We start from the raw sequence: 20,013 nt of genomic DNA, 5'->3' as shown, positions 1-20,013 counted from the left end.
CTCAGGGGTCCAAAAATCCACTCTCAAGTATAAGACTCTTGAAAACATAATATTTTTTTTCCAAACTTAGCTGCTTGTTTCGTACGAAATGGAAGAAAGCTAAAATTGTAATAAATACAACCAAATCAAAATCAATGTTTGGCCGTTGACAAAATAAAACTCATAGTTCCAAACAAATTTAAATATAAAATAATGATTTCTAAATAATAAAAAAATAAATATAAACCTGTGTATTATATATAAATTATTTTTTAATACAAACATTTAAAATGTTTGTTAAATAAATGTGTTTAATGAATCCTAAAACAATTATACACTCGTGACTTATATTTAAATTATACAAAATTATGAATACAAACAGTTACTATATATTTATGAATGTTCACTTGTGTATAATTTTTATTCATGACTTATATTCAAAAAAATATGATTTAAATATTGGACACAATTGAATATTCGTATCAACAGTTAGATTTTAAATAATAAATATTTTTTATAAAAACATTGAACTATACAAATGAGTGTATAATCATTGATATGTCTGTATAATTAATATAATTTTGTTGAATTGTAATTTTAATTATATTTGTATTTTTATACTATACAAACATTTTAATAATTGATAATTGTCATTTTAAAAAAATATATATATATATATAAAATAATACATGAATAAATTTAAAAGTAAGCTTTTTTGTATGTACAATATTTATAACGTAATAGACATTCAAACCTGAAGGCTGGAGTGGCTATACCGGCTCGTGTTCTAAAGTCGCGGGTTTGAGACCTTGCGGCCCCCTTTTTTGTGTTAATTTTCACATCTATGAGTGGTCAGGTCTTTTGCAAATAAAAGAATGCAAGGGGTTTTATGCAAAATGCATAGCAGTGATCGGCTTTTCCTGCAAATAAAAAAAGTTGTGCAAAAATGTGTCGACCGAGCGCCATCACTCACTGATAGGTGGGGTCATACACATGGATACGCGCACACGTGTTTGTGACCGTATCTACACGCCTGTGTTAAGTTAAGTGACCGCAATTTCATATTTTCAAAGTTTTAGAATCAAATTAAGCATCGAGCTCAAGTTCTATAACTCTCAATAATATTGACTTATAATTTCACTCCATTTTTTCCTTATGGATGAAGTGGGTCCTAGAAGGACATTGTGGGAAAACCACAATGGAGCTGGTTTTATGCGGTCGACTCCAAAAGCTATAATGACTGACTGTTGAGAAAGATGAATGGTGTTTCATTTTAGGGGGAGGTCACTCACATGGGGTGGGGAACTCTTCCCCTCTTGGCTTCCTTTTTCTTTTCTTTTCTTTTCCGGTGGTCATCATGCTGTTGTTATTTCTCCATATTCTGATTTGACAGTATGTCCCTATGCTCAATTGGAAACAGACTGAATGATTTCTTTTCCAAAAAGCAGTGTTGATAGTCCTGTCCTGCATTAGTTTTTAATTGTATATTAGTTGGGACTCCCCCCCCCCCCCCCCCCCCCCCCCCCCCCCCCCCAACGTATTGGTTACCTCCGAAACTGGCACGCCACTTGGCCCCATCCCTGCATCATTATCGCGATCAATACAAACAATGATTTCATTCATGCCACTAGAATTGAATATCGAGCACAACGCCTTTTTTTCCTACCTAGCAGGACCAATCCCCTTTTAATGTGTCTGAGTCGAGTATACCACTGCAGCACTGCTACTATTTGCCGTTTTTCGTCAACAGGCCCAGAGTTTCCAATAAAGGTTCGCCCGCCTAACAGGAGAAAATGCTCTAGTACCTAATTTTGCATGTGATGCATACCCCCTGGACATACCTTTTCCTTTCATTTTTCTTGATAAGGATTAAAAAAAGTAGTACAAAAACATGAGAAATGGTCAATATAAATGGTCGATTTTCCCCCACCTTTTTCCCAGCTTGCCCACCAATAATTGGTTTGAATACTACTGCGAGTACAGTGGAGCGGAGGATTTGTGGCCACAAAGACTCCATGCGACCCATCTGTTTCTCACTGTCTTCTCTCACCTGGGCTGTTACCAGTAAAATAACAAAAAGATTCCATCGGCTGCGACTAAAGAAGAGATTATTTTTCCTGGGGAACTGTGGCTTTTGTTTTGTTCTTATCCCTCTCTCACGCTTGCGTCGACCGAGAAGGGGAAGGGAAGGGAAATGGAAATTGCTTTGATAAAGATTTGTTTGTCTCTCGAGGATAAGCTCGCCCGCACTAGTAAACAAGGCGCGCCGGGACAGGACGCGCGAAAATAGACGCCCGGCCGCGCATCGAAAGATGCCGTGAGAAAATTGGAGCCGTCGACAATACGTTGGACAATTTTCCTTCTTTAAAAGGAGAAAACGAAATGGAGGCACGGCGCAATACGTGCACGCTTATTAGGAGGAGGAGTAGGTATTTTTTTTTGAAGGGGGGAAAAGGTTGGGTTGTCCCAAGTGCACGCCAACATCACTGTGTGCGCTTGCCGCACGCTTTCGGCCAGTGAAGACGCGTTTCATGACACGGTAAATAAAATAATTTTATTCTCCGGATAGAAAAATCCGTCCCATGCTTTCTCTTTTATTTCTGACGATTACGAAACCTCGTCGGAATACAGAGAGCTTATACGTTGCGTAAAGGAGGAAGTCGGTCACCACAACTCGAAAAAGAAGAAGAAGAAGGTTGGTCGACGGACAAACAGGATACCGAAACAACAGAGACGCACATCGTGGTATTTTCTCTTTGATGAAGCCATGAGCGAACTGCACAGATGTCGAATGGCGGTGGTGCCATCTGGGCGAGGAGGATCCCTCCGTGATCTTGCGCTGCGCTGGAGCGGTACGGTACGTAGAAGCCGCAGCCACACACGTAGGCATGCGTCCCGTACGTAGCCGTCCGAGCCGCAGTATATTCCGCTTTCCTTTCAGGGAAAAAGCCGGGTATATTCTGGCCTGCTGGCTCCAGAGACAGCTGCCGCTGCGTGTGCCTGTGCCACCGGCGAGATGCAGTCAATGATTTCACCTAGCCTTTGCCTTCAGTCTGGCCCGTGTTAAATCGGTCGATCCCTCTACGACTTATTACCCCGCTGCCTCTTCTCGGCAGCTCGCAGTTAATTCTGGTGTCAGTGCCGTGTGGTGCCACTGCCTAACTGCTCTCTGATCGGACCGCCATTAACTCCCCAACGGATCTCTTGACAGGATACCCCATCATTTTGAAAAATATTGCACTCCTGCACTGCACCGTCTGCAGATTCTTTACACTAACTCATTCATTTTCTCCGTGGGAAGGAAATTATTACTACGGGCTTTTGCAGTGGCGAGCAAAGTTACAGTCTCTTTCGATGACGTATGCACGGATTGATGCTTTTGGTGATGATAAATCTGAGATTAGTCTAATCTAAGATAAATATCATGTGTGTCTTTTCTTGAGCGTCGTCAGCAAATTTATGTCTGACAAAAACAATACCACAACTGAGCACGTCAGCCCTTGGTAGCTAGTAGTATGAGTGTGAGACAATCCAAACCGGCCTGACTATGTCCTGGTTTCACATCACACACCGGAATTGAATATGGTTTCAGTTAGTTCAGATGGGGAAATGGCGTTGTAAATTACACGGGGTTTATTCCCAGATATTCCTCTTAGACTACTATTTTATTATAAGATTTACAACTTGGACTTACTCTTACCGGGTCGTTTTTACTGAGTCTAGACGGCAAAATAACCAGCATCCTAAACTACAAACCAAACAATGCTAACTAACGTTAGGAAAGGTATAGAAAAATGTTAATCAAGTTCAAGTTCGTAACTAAAGTCAGAGAGAGCGGTAAGCCCGATGCAAACGACACGTGCTGGACAAGCTAGATAATAAAGGTGTGGCGGTATAAATAAAGCGCCAAACTTTATTCGAGTTGCAGGCTAATTCTTGGCATGCACTCAATCTCCCGTACTCCTACTGCTCGCTCATCAGGCCCCATTTTTATCTGATTGATACTATCAAATAACTTTCTTTTCTATCCTTTTTTTCTTGCAAGCGACTGCAATTATTTCAAAGCACTACGAGCTGCTGAATGATAAAAGAAACTCGTACTGCATGGAAAATTACTTCGCCGTGAAGGATCAAACACTGCACGGGACAATAAAGGTTTTCTATTTTTTGGGAGAGAAATGGGGCCCTCGTGTTCTATTGGCCATGCTTGTGTTTGGTCCTTTTAGGGGAATATAAAAGTAGAGTTGTTGGCATGGAGTGTGCTGTTTCTATTTCGTTTCTGCTCCTCAATTGACTTGGGTCACGGAGGTTCTGGTGCTAGCTTTTCAACTTTTCTTCTTCTTTGAACTGAAGAAATAGGAACTGGAATTTCCATGGACCAGGATCCTCTACCGTATGGCAGGGTGCCGTTTAACCACTGGCATGTAGGCCCGCTAGGAATCTGGCCCACATGTCAGTGGCTCAATGGTACACACCATACGTCAGAGGAGCTGCTTCCAATTTTCATATGTTCTCTTAATGGATTTAGAGCATCTTCAACAGATTGACGAAATCGTCACACATGTCTTTTTAGTCAACGAGAATGTCTTCTCTCACTGCACGCAAATCGCCGGAAGAATTGAAGTAAATTCAGCAAAATACGAACATCAGTGTCAAGTCTAGTACTTGAATCCTGGTGGGCCGGGAATATCACTGTCCTCCTAACCATCCAAACACGGGTTGGTTCACTTCAACAGATGATTTATAATAGGACACTTGTTCATAAAAACCACTTTAAGGGTATCTGGACAAAAAAAGTGCTCCGACAGATGTCTCATTTGTTTCTTGTGATGTAATTTTTTTGGCCCGGCCTCAAATTTTGCCCCCATGTACTGCGGTACTTGCTCGGGGACGAGCAAGGCATAAGCTTGAGGGAGTTGATGAGTCCAAAATGTATGATGATTTTGATGGTTATTGTGTACTTTTTTTGTCGTTTCCCTAGGAAACGTCTTTTGAAGCAAATAAAATACTATGGAAGGAATTTCAGGAGATTATGATAGAATCACATGTTGGGGATCATAACAGAAATTTAAAATTTTCTACGCATCACCCAGATCAATCTATAGAGTCATCTAGCAACGAGAGGGAGAGGAGTGCATCTACATACCCTTGTAGATCGCGAGCGGAAGCGTTCAAGAGAACGGAGTTGATGGAGTCGTACTCGTTGTGATCCAAATCACCGATGATCCTTACGCTGAACGGACGGCACCTCCGCGTTCAACACACGTACGGAGCGGAGATGTCTCCCGCGCCTTGATCCAGCAAAGGGGAGGGAGAGGTTGAGGAAGAGAGCTCCAACAGCAGCACGACGACGTGGTGGTGGTGGAGAGGCAGTACTCCGGCAGGGCTTCGCCAAGCTCTTAACGGAGGAGGAGAGGTGTTGGGGAGGGAAGGGGCTGCGCCTTTGATGTGGTGTGCAGCCCTCCCCTTGCCCCTCTATTTATAGGGGAAGGGGGAAGGGGGCCGGCCCCCTCTAGATGAGATCTAGGGGGGGGGGGGCAAGGGGAGGGGCTTGCCCCCCAAGTAAGGGGGGCGCCCCCTCTAGGGTTTCCCCCCCAACCCTAGGCGCATGGGCCCAAGGGGGGATGCCGGTGGACCCCTGGAACCCCTCCGGTGGCCCTGGTACAATACCGATATGCCCCCGAACTTTTCCGGTGACCGTATGACAACTTCCCACATATAAATCCGGAACTCCCCGTGACGTCCGGGATCTCATCCGGGACTCCGAACAACATTCGGTAATCACATACAAGTCTTCCTAATAACCCTAGCATCATCGAACCTTAAGTGTGTAGACCCTACGGGTTCGGGAACCATGCAGACATGACCGAGACAACTCTCCGGCCAATAACCAACAGCGGGATCTGGATACCCATGTTGGCTCCCACATGTTCCACGATGATCTCATCGGATGAACCACGACGTCGAGGATTCAAGCAATCCCGTATGCAATTCCCTTTGTCAATCGATACGTTACTTGCCCGAGATTCGATCGTCGGTATCCCAATACCTCGTTCAATCTCGTTATCGGCAAGTCACTTTACTCGTTCCGTAACACATCATCCCATGACCAACCCTTAGCCACATTGAGCTCATTACGATGATGTCTTACCGAGTGGGCCCAGAGATACCTCTCCGTCATACGGAGTGACAAATCCCAGTCTCGATTCATGCCAACCCAACAGACACTTTCGAAGATACCTGTAGTGCACCTTTATAGTCACCCAGTTACATTGTGACGTTTGGCACACCCAAAGTATTCCTACAGTATCCAGGAGTTGCACAATCTCATGGTCTAAGGAAAAGATACTTGACATTAGAAAAGCTTTAGCAGACGAACTACACGATCTTGCGCTATGCTTAGGATTGGGTCTTGTCCATCAAATCATTCTCCTAATGATGTGATCCTGTTATCAGTGACATCCAATGTCCATGGTCAGGAAACCGTAACCATCTATTGATCAACGAGCTAGTCAACTAGAGGCTCACTAGGGACATGTTGTGGTCTATGTATTCACACATGTATTACGATTTCCGGATAACACAATTATAGCATGAACAATAGACAATTATCATGAACAAGGAAATATAATAATAACCATTTTATTATTGCCTCTAGGGCATATTTCTAACAGTCTCCCACTTGCACTAGAGTCAATAATCTAGTTACATTGTGATGAATCGAACACCCATAGAGTTCTGGTGTTGATCATGTTTTGCTCGAGGAAGAGGTTTAGTCAACGGATCTGCGACATTCAGGTCCGTATGCAGTTTACAAATATCTATGTCTCCATTTTGAACATTTTCACGAATGGAGTTGAAGCGGCGCTTGATATGCCTGGTCTTCCTGTGATACCTGGGCTCCTTGGCAAGGGCAATAGCTCAAGTGTTCTCATAGAAGAGAGTCATCAGGCCCGATGCATTGGGAATAACTCCTAGGTCGGTAATGAACTCCTTCATCCAGATTGCTTCTTGTGCTGCCTCTGAGGCTGCCATGTACTCCGCTTCACATGTAGATCCCGCCACGACGCTTTGCTTACAACTGCACCAGCTGACTGCCCCACCATTCAAAATATACACGTATTCGGTTTGTGACTTAGAGTCATCCAGATCTGTGTCGAAGCTAGCATCGACGTAACCCTTTACGACGAGCTATTCGTCACCTCCATAAATGAGAAACATATCCTTAGTCCTCTTCAGGTACTTCAGGATATTCTTGACCGTTGTCCAGTGTTCCATGCCGGGATTACTTTGGTACCTTACTACCAAACTCACGGCAAGGTTTACATCAGGTCTGGTACACAACATGGCATACATAATAGACCCTATGGCCGAGGCATAGGGGACGACACTCATCTTTTCTCTATCTTCTGCCATGGCCGGGCATTGAGCCGTGCTCAATCTTACACCTTGCAATACAGGAAAGAACCCCTTCTTGGACTGATCCATATTGAACTTCTTCAATATCTTGTCAAGGTATGTACTTTGTGAAAGACCAATGAGGCGTCTCGATCTATCTCTATAGATCTTGATGCCTAATATATAAGCAGCTTCTCCAAGATCCTTCATTGAAAAACACTTGTTCAAGTAGCCCTTTATGCTTTCCAAGAATTCTATATCATTTCCCATCAATAGTATGTCATCCACATATAACATGAGAAATGCTACAGAGCTCCCACTCACTTTCTTGTAAACACAGGCTTCTCCATAAGTCTGCGTAAACCCAAACGCTTTGATCATCTCATCAAATCGAATGTTCCAACTCCGAGATGCTTGCACCAGCCCATAGATTGAGCGTTGGAGCTTGCACACCTTGTCAGCATTCTTAGGATCGACAAAACCTTCCGGCTGCATCATATACAATTCTTCCTTAAGGAAACCATTAAGGAATGCCGTTTTGACGTCCATTTGCCATATCTCATAATCATAGAATGCGGCAATTGCTAACATGATTCGGACGGACTTCAGCTTCGCTACGGGTGAGAAAGTCTCATCGTAGTCAACCCCTTGAACTTGTCGATAACCCTTAGCAACAAGCCGAGCCTTATAGATGGTCACATTACGATCCGCGTCTGTCTTCTTCTTAAAGATCCATTTATTTTCTATGGCTCGCCGATCATCGGGCAAGTAAGTCAAAGTCCATACTTCATTTTCATACATGGATCCTATCTCGGATTTCATGGCTTCCAGCCATTTGTCGGAATCTGGGCCCGCCATCGCTTCTTCATAGTTTGAAGGTTCACCATTGTCTAACAACATGATTTACAAGACAGGGTTGCCGTACCACTCTGGTGCAGAACGTGTCCTTGTGGACCTACGAAGTTCAGTAGCAACTTGATCTGAAGTTTCATGATCATCATCATTAACTTCCTCTCTAGTCGGTGCAGGCACCTCAGGAACATTTTCTTGAGCTGCGCCACTCTCCGGTTCAAGAAGCAATACTTCATCAAGTTCTACTTTCCTCCCACTTACTTCTTTTGAGAGAAACTCTTTCTCTAGAAAGGATCCATTCTTGGCAACAAAGATCTTGCCTTCGGATCTGAGGTAGAAGGTATACCCAATAGTTTCTTTAGGGTATCCTATGAAGACGCATTTTTCCGATTTGGGTTCGAGCTTTTCAGGTTGAAGTTTCTTGACATAAGCATCGCATCCCCAAACTTTCAGAAACGACAGCTTAGGTTTCTTACCAAACCACAATTCATACGGTGTCGTCTCCACGGATTTCGATGGAGCCCTATTTAAAGTGAATGCGGCAGTCTCTATAGCATAACCCCAAAATGACAGTGGTAGATCGGTAAGAGACATCATAGATCGTACCATATCCAATAGAGTGCGATTACGATGTTCGGACACACCATTACGCTGAGGTGTTCCAGGCGGCGTGAGTTGTGAAACAATTCCGCATTTCCTTAAGTGCGCGCCAAATTCATGACTCAAATATTCTCCCCCACGATCTGATCGTAAGAACTTGATTTTCCTGTCACGTTGATTCTCAACCTCACTCTGAAATTCCTTGAACTTTTCAAAGGTCTCAGACTTGTGTTTCATTAAGTAGACATACCCATATCTACTCAAGTCATCAGTGAGGGTGAGAACATAACGATAGCCACCGCGAGCCTCAACACTCATTGGACCGCACACATCAGTATGTATGATTTCCAATAAGTTGGTTGCTCGCTCCATTGTTTCGGAGAACGGAGTCTTGGTCATTTTGCCCATGAGGCATGGTTCACATGTGTCAAATGATTCATAATCAAGAGACTCCAAAAGTCCATCTGCACGGAGTTTATTCATGCGTTTGACACCAATGTGACCAAGACGGCAGTGCCACAAGTATGTGGGACTATCATTATCAACCTTACATCTTTTGGCATTCACACTATGAATATGTGTAATATCACATTCGAGATTGAATAAGAATAAACCATTGACCAGCGGGGCATGGCCATAAAACATGTCTCTCATATAAATAGAACAACTATTATTCTCAGATTTAAATGAGTAGGCATCTCGCATTAAACGAGATCCAGATACAATGTTCATGCTCAAAGCTGGTACTAAATAACAATTATTGAGGTTTAAAACTAATCCCGTAGGTAAATGTAGAGGTAGCGTGCCGACGGCGATCACATCGACCTTGGAACCATTCCCGACGCGCATCGTCACCTCGTCCTTCGCCAGTCTCTGTTTATTCCGCAGTTTCTGTTTTGAGTTACAAATATGAGCAGCTGCATCGGTATCAAATACCCAGGAGCTACTACCAGCGCTGGTTAGGTACACATCAATAACATGTATATCACATATACCTTTGGCATTGCCGGCCTTCTTATCTGCTAAGTACTTGGGGCAGTTCTGCTTCCAGTGACCGTTTCCCTTGCAATAAAAGCACTAGTCTCAGGCTTGGGTCCATTCTTTGGCTTCTTCCCGACAGCTTGCTTACCGGGCGCGGCAACTCCCTTGCCGTCCTTCTTGAAGTTCTTTTTACCCTTGCCTTTCTTGAACTTAGTGGTTTTATTCACCATCAACACTTGATGTTCCTTTTTGATTTCCACCTCCGCTGATTTCAGCATTGAATATACCTCAGGAATGGTCTTTTCCATCCCCTGCATATTGAAGTTCATCACAAAGCTCTTGTAGCTAGGTGGGAGCGACTGAAGGATTCTGTCAACGACCGCATCATCCGGGAGATTAACTCCCAGCCAAGACAAGCGGTTGTGCAACCCAGACATTTTGAGTATGTGCTCGCTGACGGAACTATTCTCCTCCATCTTACAACTGTAGAACTTGTCGGAGACTTCATATCTCTTGACCCGGGCATGATCTTGGAAAACCATTTTCAGCTCTTGGAACATCTCATATGCTCCGTGTTGCTCAAAACGCTTTTGGAGCCCCGGTTCTAAGCTGTAAAGCATGCCGCACTGAACCAGGGAGTAATCATCACTACGCGTCTGCCAAGCGTTCATAACGTCTTGTTCTGCTGGGAAAACAGGTGCTTCACCTAGCGGTGCATCAAGGACATATGCTTTCTAGGCAGCTATGAGGATAATCCTCAGGTTACGGACCCAGTCCGTGTAGTTGCTTCCATCGTTTTTCAGCTTGGTTTTCTCTAGGAACGCGTTGAAGTTGAGGGCAACATTAGCGTGGGCCATTTGATCTACAAGACATATTGCAAATAATTTTAGACTATGTTCATGATAATTAAGTTCATCTAATCAAATTATTTAATGAACTCCCACTCAGATAGACATCCCTCTAGTCATCTAAGTGATACATGATCCGAGTCAACTAGGCCGTGTCCGATCATCACGTGAGACGGACTAGTCATCATCGGTGAACATTTTCATGTTGATCGTATCTTCTATACGACTCATGTTTGACCTTTCGGTCTTCCGTGTTCCGAGGCCATGTCTGTACATGCTAGGCTCGTCAAGTCAACCTAAGTGTATTGCGTGTGTAAATCTGGCTTACACCCGTTGTATGCGAACGTTAGAACCTATCACACCCGATCATCACGTGGTGCTTCGGAACAACCGACCTTAGCAACGGTGTGCAGTTAGGGGGAACACTTTCTTGAAATTATTACGAGGGATCATCTTATTTCTGCTACCGTCGTTCTAAGCAAATAAGATGTAAAACATGGTAAACATCACATGCAATCAAACAGTGACATGATATGGCCAATATCATTTTGCTCCTTTTGATCTCCATCTTCGGGGCGCCATAATCATCATTGTCACCGCCATGACACCATGACCTCCATCATCATGACTTCATGAAGTTGTCTCGCCAACTATTACTTCTACTACTATGGCTAACGGTTAGCAATAAAGTAAAGTAATTACATGACGTTTATGTTGACACGCAGGTCATAAATAAATTAAGACAACTCCTATGGCTCCTGCCGGTTGTCATACTCATCGACATGGAAGTCGTGATTCCTATTACAAGAACATGATCAATCTCATACATCACATATATCATTCATCACATCCTTTTGGCCATATCACATCACACGGCATATGCTGCAAAAACAAGTTAGACGTCCTCTAATTGTTGTTGCAAGTTTTTACGTGGCTGCTATAGGTTTCTAGCAAGAACGTTTCTTACCTACACCAAAACCACAACATGATATGCCAATTTCTATTTACCCTTCATAAGGACCCTTTTCATCGAATCCGATCCGACTAAAGTGGGAGACAGACACCCGCTAGCCACCTTATGCAACTAGTGCATGTCAGTCGGTGGAACCAGTCTCACGTAAGCGTACGTGTAAGGTCGGTCCGGGCCGCTTCATCCCATGATGCCGCCGAATCAAGATAAGACTAGTAACGGCAAGTAAATTGACAAAAACGACGCCCACAACAACTTGTGTTCTACTCGTGCATAGAAACTACGCATAGACCTAGCTCTGATGACACTGTTGGGGATCGTAGCAGAAATTTAAAACTTTCTACGCATCACCAAGATCAATCTATGGAGTCATCTAGAAACGAGAGGGAGAGGAGTGCATCTACATACCCTTGTAGATCGCGAGCGGAAGCGTTCAAGAGAATGGGGTTGATGGAGTCGTACTCGTCGTGATCCAAATCACCGATGATCCTTACACCAAACGGACGGCACCTCCGCGTTCAACACACGTACGGAGCGGAGACGTCTCCCGCACCTTGATCCAGCAAGGGGGAGGGAGAGGTTGAGGAAGAGAGCTCCAACAGCAGCACGACGGCGTGGTGGTGGTGGAGCGGCAGTACTCCGGCAGGGCTTCGCCAAGCTCTTAACGGAGGAGGACAGGTGTTGGGGAGGGGAGGGGCTGCGCCTTTGATGTGGTGTGTAGCCCTCCCCTTGCCCCTCTATTTATAGGGGAAGGGGGCCGCCCCCCTCTAGATGAGATCTAGAGGGGGGGGGGCGGCCAAGGGGAGGGGCTTGCCCCCCAAGCAAGGGGGGTGTCCCCTCTAGGGTTTCCCCCCAACCCTAGGCGCATGGGCCCAAGGGGGGGATGCGCCCAGCCCTCCAAGGGCTGGTTCCCTTTCCTCTATGGCTCATGAGGCCCTCCGAGAGAGGTGGCCCCTCCCGATGGTGTCGGGTGGTAGGTGCGACATATGCCAACGGGTGGCTTATCATTGTGGGAGCCAGTAAGAAGTCGCCGGTGCCTGGAAACGGGATGAGGTGAAGACATGCACGCCGGCTAATCTTACCCAGCTTCGGGGCTCTCCGTGGAGATAACACCCCTACTGCTGCTCTGCGGGGTCTCCGCATGATCACTAGATGGACAAGTAGCTACACAATGCTCCTTGAGCTATTCGGTGGGAGGAGGAAGAAGGGCACGGCTAGCTTGCTTCTTCTCCTTGTGTGGTGTCTAAATCTAGCCGGGGGTCCAACCCTTTGCATGGGCGCCCCGGGGGGTTTATATAGGCCTACCCCCCGGGGGTACAATGGTAATCCGACTGGCGCGGGCCCCAGCCGTCTGTGACTGCGCTCGCCGGCTGCTGGGGCCCGCCGACTGGTGGGTCCCGCCGGCTGCTGGCCCCTTGGTCGACAGGCAGGCCCCACTGCCCAGGACCTGATCGGCGGCTGGTTACTGTTGCTCTATCTTGGTGACGTGGGCTTCATCGAGGTAGGCGTGGCTACAGTGCCGCCGCCCGGCGGGCGATCGCTGTAGCCTCACCGTGTCTTGTCTCCTTAATAGGGCGTCTCCTTCGAGGAAGATGGCAAGCCGGCTGCGGGGAACCGTCTCTCTCTTGGGCCGACTGGGGGAGGTGTGGCCGCCTTCGGGTGTCTCTCTACCCGAAGGGACCCACCGCCTGTGGGCCGCGCTGGTAGTCCGTCGTGGATGGCGTCAGGGTCGGCATGGCAACAGTGTTGCGCCGGGCGGATCATGGTCACCCGTATGGCGCACTGTGCCGATCGTGCTCCGGGATTTGGGGGTGGCAGGCTTTACTGTAGCCACGCCCTGTCTCATCGCCGCTAGGTGGATGCAAACTTTGAGGGTACGGTCTCGACCGCTTTATGGGCTAAAGTCGGGCCGCCTTTCGAAAGCCGGCCTGGGTGACAGCCAGCAAGGGGAAGGCGGCCCCATGTCTTGGATTCTTGAGAGCCGGACGGGCTCGTAATTTTTTTAGAAGGGCCAGGGGAAGCCGGCTAGGCTACCCATGGCTATTTACTCCGACAGTAGTCCCCGAAGCTGATCGAGCTTCGAGGCGGACAAAGGGACCAGAAGCTTGGTCAGCTTCCAACCCTGAAGAGCCGGCTTTGCTGATGTATGCCGATTTCGGGGAGCCCTGCGTCTTGTAGGCGGGAAAGTGGTCAACCCGCGTGCTGACCGCGGGCCCTCCCGAGGGCCTCGTGGCAGCGAGACCCTGCCAGCGCACGCGCGCGACAGGACGCCGCCGCAGGCCCGGGCCCGCCACTCCTAGGCCTCGGCCCGAACGCTGATCTTCTGCGGCCCAGGTGGACCGCTCGCCTTCCCGTGGCGATTTTATTTCGCTGTTAGGGCGCAATAAACGCGGGACGTGGGGGAGTGGGCATGATCGATCCCCACGTTTCCCCACGCTGCGCCTCCTCGGCTCCGCCACGCGAGCCTATAAGTAGGGGGAGGAGGGGGAGAGACAGAGGTTCGCACACTCTCTCTCGCTCCGCCCCTTCTCGTCCTCCTTTCTTCCTCTCGTTGCCGCCGCAGCCTCCCGTCTCAGCGCCGCCGCGCCGCCACATCGTCTTGCTCCCATGGTGCTGTCGAGCTTGTGGGATGGCTCCAACGTCCATGAGGACCATGTTGAGTTCCTCCGCCAGACTCGGCGCCTGCCCGACGCCAACCTCGTGCGGGTCCGCCTGGCGCCAGAGACGGAGATCTCGCCGGCACCGGAGGAGGGCGAGTAGGTCGTCTTCCGCTCGCACTTCCTGCATGGCTCCGGCCTTCCGGCAAGCGGATTCCTGCGCTCCTTCCTCGAGTTCTACAATCTTCAGCCGCATCACCTCATGCCTAACGTGGTGATGCTGCTGTCGGCCTTCGTATCTCTCTGCGAAGGTTTCTTGGGGCTGCTCCCCACGCTGGAGCTCTGGGGGGAATTCTTCCAGAGCAAACTCGGCACCGTCGTCGCAGGCATGCCCGCCCCCTGCGGGGCCTTCATCGCCATGAGGAGTTAGGGCGAGAACAACCCGTTCCCGTCCATCCCCCTGATCCAGTCGGTGAAGATCTGGCAGAAGTCGTACTTCTACGTGAAGAACGTCGCCCAGCAAGGAGACCACGTCAACCTGCCGGCTTACGTAGCCGGCCCACTGGCTGGGAGGCAGCCCTCATGGAGTTTCCGGTCCAGGTCACTGTCTCAGGCCGAGAACGCTGCCGTCTCCCGGCTTCGGGTGATGATCCAGTCGGAAGGCCTGAGCGGGGCCGACTTGGTGGCCGCCTTCGTGGAGCGCCGGATACTTCCTCTCCAAAGCCGGCCCCACATGACGTGTCATATGAGCGGCCGCTTCGACCCAAGCCGGCTGAGCACCAGGGAGATGCCTCATGCGGAGGTGTCGTACATGGTAAATCATATCTCCAATTGCAAGCTCGCCGAGGACTGGCGATACGGCAAGGTGCCGTATTCTCGCGCCAATCCTCCGCCCGTGGTAAGCTTTCCTCTCTTTCTTCTTTTTGTTGATAGCCGGCTTTATGATGGCCGGCTTCTGACCGGTCGGTTCTTCTTAGCAGAACCCCCTTCTTCCACCGACGACCGGGGCAGCAGGGATTGAACGCCAGCACGTCCCCGACCGCACGGTGGACGACGTCGACGACCCGGATTTGGGGGCGGCCGCCATGGAAGACGCCGTCGTGGGGGACGACGCCGAGCCCAGAGGCACATGGCTTACCGCCAGCTTCGAGGACTGGCCGGATGATGCCGAAGCTGAAGTCGCCCCGCGTCGTCAGCCGGCGGCCGACCATCAGGGCGTGGGCTCGTCCACCGCGCCGGCTGCCGGCGGCGGCGCACAGAAGCGCGGGGCCGCGTCAATCCTCTTCGGCAGTCGGCTGAAGAAGTCCAAAGCTTCCACCGCGGCGACAAAACGAGATGAGGCGGCCGCGAAAGCGGCCTGCTTCCGCAAGGCGGTGAAGCAGCCTCAGGCGGTCTCAGTGTAAGTCGTCGATTGCCTGGTCGCATGCTTTTCATCGTTCTCTCCTATTCGAACATTCTTCCTAACCTTTTCCCGCTCTCTGGACAGGGCGCCGCTTTCCCTTGAGCGGGGTCCGGGCGGCTCCTAGTTGGGCCGACTGGAGGGTCTTCGGGCTCCCGCCGCGTGGACCCCCGCGCCGACCTCAGGGAGGCCACGGAGCGGAACGCCCGTGAGGCGCGGGAGGAGCGTGAGGCGGCGGAAAAAGCGGCTGCCCAGGCGGCGAGGGAGCAGGCCGACGCGGCAGCCAAGGCCCAGGCGGAGGCGGCGACCGCGGAAACGGAGGCGGAGGGTTCGCGTAACCAGCCTCCGCTGCTCGCCATTCCCCTCCGAGCCGTGGCCCCTGACACCCCATTGCCCGTGGCGGAGGAAATCGTCCAAGACCCGCCGCTGATGGAGAGGAGGGAGGACCTCGTGGTCTTCGCGGGGAGAGCGCCGCCGGCAGCACCAACTGGAGCGGGCCAAGGCGGCCAATCGTCAGCGGCGCCCGAGGAGCCGGCTGGGGGTGAGCCGGAGGACGGAGCCGGCTTCGAGGCGCAGCCGGTGACGCATCGGCGTGCAGGGGGAGGCGCCGCTCCGCCGGAGTCGCGCCGAGTTGCGGGCGCCGGCCAGTCGGCGGAGGCTCTGGAGGCGGCCAGCACCGCCACGTCCGAGTGGACTCCCAGCGGGGGGACTGGCGAGCTGAATGTGGCGGCTCAAGAGGTCCGGAGCCGGCTTCAAGCTCAGGTCGCCCTGCTGCAGCAGTACACCCATGAGTTCCTGTCGACGCGGGCCGCCATCCGGGTGAGTCTTTCATTCTTGGCCGCTTTGGTCTCTTGATTTCTTCCGTGGGGGCGCGTCAGCGCATCCACTGGGTGTAGTCCCCGAGATTCGGGCCGACTGCTAAGCAGTCGGGTCGGATCTTCCTTGACGACTACCTTATTTTTGCTTCCTATCTGAACTTCCAGGAATATCATAACTCCCGTGCTGCCGCCTTCAACTCCCAGGCTCAGGAGTTGGGTCGGAAGACCGACGACCTGGCCAACAGCCAAAGTAAGTGCTTGATCTTGTCTGTCTCCTGTGGGGGCGCGTCAGCACACCCACTGGGTGTAGTCCCCGAGATTCGGGCCGACTGCTGAGCAGTCGGGTCGGATCTTCCTTGACGACTTTTTCCTTATTGGTTTTTTCTCTTTTGTTTTTTTGTCTTTCGTGCTTTCAGGGGCCAACGCCGACTTGAGGAGGGAGCTCGGCGAAGCGCAGGCCGCCCTTCGTACCAAGGATGCTGAGTACGCTGCCTTGGTCCAGGAGCGTGACCGCCTGGCCAAGAAGCTGGCTGACCAGGAGGAGAGCCACAAGGCGGCCCTGCAGAAAGCGCGGGATAGCGAGGCCGCCCTGAAGGCAGAGTTCGAGACCGAGGCGACGAGCTGGGCTGAGACCCGGCGAGCGCTGGATGAAGGCTTCGGCCGCATCGAGGACTTGATCGACGGTAAGCCGCCTTCCTCGCTCCTCTCCTGCCCCTTGCCGCCTGGTTTTTGGCTTGACTTTTGTTGCTGCCTATTTTCTTGTGCAGACTACTTTCCTGGCTACTCCGCCTTCGCTGCCCAAACCATCGAGGCCCATCGCGAGGCGCGCCGTCAGGCGGGGGTCAACATCGCACCAGACGCGAATCGGACGCTTGAGGAGCAGCTCTTGGCTGTCCAAGCGCGGCTGCTGCCGGCTCACCGGATGCTTCGCCGGCTCCAACGTGCCGGGGTGCAGGTGTTGGCCGCCCTCTGGCCCGATGAGACGATCCCCCGCACCCCAAGCCGGACTGCCGACTGGCTGGAGGTCGCAGTCGGTCGCTTTGAAGCTTGGAAGGCGTCGGCGGCCCGCCTTGGAGCCGGGCGGGCGTTGGAGTTCATTCGAGCTTGGTACCCAGGGCTGAACCTGGACCAGCTGCGCACTTGGCGGCTGGAGGCCGATGCGGAGCTGGAGGAGGTGCGGCCGGCTATCGCCCAGCGTGCTTTGACGATCGCCGAGTGCACCGACATCAGCGTTTTTGCACCTGAAATCAATGATGACGGCGTTGCCCAGCCGGAGGAGTGGTTCGGGCTGAACCCGGCGGTGGGCGAGGACTCGGCAGAGGAGATCGCCTCCAGCGACGAGGGCGAGGATGACGAAGAAGAGGACGGTGAAGACGTCGAGCCGGCTAGTGGAACAACCGGCCGACCTCAGGCTGACCGTGCCTCCAGCAACGAGGCGCGTGGAAGCGCGCCCTCTGTGGGAGGCGGTGATCAAGCCGAGGTTCGCCAGCCGGCCACTCCTTTAGCCGGCACAACCGTCTCCGCCGACCAGCCCGGCTCGTCGGTCGCTCCGCCAGCTTGACCTGCCGTCCTTATTTTTCCTGCTTGTTGCCTTTTGAACAATCTTTATTAAGCTTTCGCAGTTCCACCCACTGGGGGTGTATCCAAACTATGTTGAATGCTGGCCTCTTGAAGGTCTTTTATGTAAATATTATTATGTGCATGTTTGGTTTCCATTCGCGTATGCTTTTTATCCTTAGGCTTTTTCCTTTGCCGCCTTTCCTCTTTAGGGAGGCAAGTACTCGAGCTTTCTTGGATTGAAGTGAAGTGAATGGAAACCGGCCGGCCGGCTACTTTGGTAGTCGGTCGGTGGTAGGCGGCAAACCGGCTTTCGTTATATTAGTCCGTTGGTCCCTGGCCATTTTTCGTGTGGGCATCCTTTCCTGCTTTTGACTCTTGCCAGCCGGACAGCCGGTTCTTCGAACTGCGACTTTGGCAAGAGCTAAGCCTGGGTGTCGGCACACTACTTGTCTGACCGCGGGTAGGACTTCTAATATAACTCCAGTCGGCCAGTCCCCGGGCCGACTAGTCGAACCCGGTGCCGGACGGAACAAGTAAATGAAATGACATGGTCATAAGCATGATACTTTTCATTCATAGATAAAAGATGGCAGTCCCCGAGCCCTCCTCGGGGGGCCTATTGTCTCGTATTTAGTACAAAAGTTAGCGTGATACATACTGCATTTCAACTGTAAAATCTTCGAAGGAGGTTGGTGTTCCATGGTCGTTCCGACTCCTTGCCGGAGTCGTCTCTCTTTCATGCCTTCGGCTTCTGCGCGTCGATTAGGTAGTAGGAGTCGTTGCCTAGAGCTCTGCTGATGACGAAGGGGCCCTCCCAAGGGGCCGAGAGCTTGTGCTGGCCGGCTGTTCGCTGGATCAGCCAGAGCACAAGATCGCCCTCTTGGAAAGATCTTGGCCTGACCTTCCGACTGTGGTAGCGGCGCAAACCCTGATGGTAGATGGCAGACCGGCTGAGGGCTAACAGCCGGCCTTCTTCCAGCAGGTCGACGCCGTCTTCTCGTGCTTCCTTGGCCTCCGCCTCCGTGTACATGGTTACCCGGGGCGAGTCGAACTCGATGTCGGTTGGGATGATCGCCTCGGCACCGTACACGAGGAAGAAAGGAGTGAAGCCGGTTGACTTGTTTGGGGTAGTGCGCAGACTCCAGCGGACAGCCGGCAGCTCATCGAGCCAACAGCCGGCTGAACGCTCCAGTGGCACGGCCAGTCGGGGCTTGATGTCGGAGAGGATGAGGCCGTTGGCTCGCTCGAGCTGGCCGTTTGACTGCGGGTGGGCGACGGACGCTAAGTCCAGCCGGATACCTTGTGCTGCGCAGAAACGTGCCAAGGCTCCTTTGGCAAAATTCGTGCCATTGTCGGTGATGATGCTGTGTGGCACGCCGTACCGAGTTGTTATGTCTGCGATGAATGTCATGGCAGTTGGCCCATTCAGCTTCTTGATCGGCTTTGCCTCAATCCACTTGGTGAATTTGTCCACGGCGACGAGCAAATGCGTCATGCCGCCACGCACCGTCTTGAATGGGCCCACCATGTTCAGTCCCCAAACGGCGAAGGGCCAGGTGAGGGGAATGGTCTTGAGTGCCGAAGCCGGCATGTGTTGCTTGGAGCTGAAGAGTTGGCACCCTTTGCAATATTTAACTAATTCTTTGGCGTCATCCAAAGCAGTCGGCCAGAAGAAACCATGGCGGAAAGCTTTGGCGACAAGTGATCTTGAAGCCGCATGGTGGCCGCATTCTCCTTGGTGAATGTCTCTGAGGATTGCAATGCCCTTCTCTTGCTCGACGCACCGTTGGAGGACTCCAGTGACACTGCGCTTGACGAGTTCTCTGTTGACGATTGTGTATGCTCCGGCTCGACGTTGGACTTGTCTTGCCTCTGTTTCGTCAGCCGGCAGATCTTGGTTTACTAGGAAGTTGAGGATGGACTGAGCCCATGACGGAGCCGCGACTTCTCCTACTGCCAATGTGGCTACTGCCACCAGGGTGGGCGGGCTGGGTGGTGAAATGCTGGAGTC

Source organism: Triticum urartu, chromosome 5 (assembly GCF_003073215.2).
Source record: "Triticum urartu cultivar G1812 chromosome 5, Tu2.1, whole genome shotgun sequence".
NCBI lineage: Eukaryota > Viridiplantae > Streptophyta > Magnoliopsida > Poales > Poaceae > Triticum > Triticum urartu.
The sequence above is the reverse complement of the archived record's forward strand: the minus strand, read 5'-3'. Positions refer to the sequence as shown.